Source organism: Fukomys damarensis, unplaced genomic scaffold (genome assembly GCF_012274545.1).
Source record: "Fukomys damarensis isolate Sample0158 unplaced genomic scaffold, DMR_v1.0_HiC HiC_scaffold_38, whole genome shotgun sequence".
NCBI lineage: Eukaryota > Metazoa > Chordata > Mammalia > Rodentia > Bathyergidae > Fukomys > Fukomys damarensis.
In genome coordinates, this window is record NW_022900950.1 from 2608011 (window position 1) to 2608292 (window position 282).

Consider the following 282-nt stretch of genomic DNA (forward strand, 5'->3'; position numbering starts at 1 on the left):
CTCGGGGGCGTTGCCCAGAAGGCCGTCCCGCCCGCCCCCGCCTGGTCCTCTGTGCGCCATGCCTCGGCTCACCTTGCAGGTCCTTCTACTGTTCCTCGAGAGGCTGAGGTCCCCGCCTTTAACCTCTGACGAAAGTCGTGTCTCCAAAGCCTCGAGAGCGGCTGTGCTGGGAGACTTGGCGGTCTCGAGCGCAGACGTCCGCCGGGCGGCGAGTAAGTAGCTGCCTGTGCCCCGGCTCCCGCTGGTCCCTCGCGCTGCGTACGTGCGGCGAGGCAGGTCCCT

At 68.4% G+C, this 282-nt stretch overlaps 2 protein-coding genes across 3 annotated transcripts in view; one reads left to right on the forward strand and one right to left on the reverse strand.

Moving 5' to 3' along the window:
• Positions 1-135, reverse strand: part of Mfsd8 (major facilitator superfamily domain containing 8) — a 34218-nt gene extending 34083 nt beyond the window's left edge. Inside the window, exon 1 of one of the 2 annotated variants that reach the window (XM_010618861.3) lies at positions 73-135. The gene's annotated coding sequence lies outside the window, so the exon portion shown is untranslated. The remainder of the gene's footprint in view (positions 1-72) is intronic. The other variant, XM_033759912.1, reaches the window with a different exon arrangement.
• Positions 7-282, forward strand: part of Abhd18 (abhydrolase domain containing 18) — a 35428-nt gene continuing 35152 nt past the window's right edge. The window contains exon 1 of the mRNA XM_010618855.3: positions 7-212. The gene's annotated coding sequence lies outside the window, so the exon portion shown is untranslated. The remainder of the gene's footprint in view (positions 213-282) is intronic.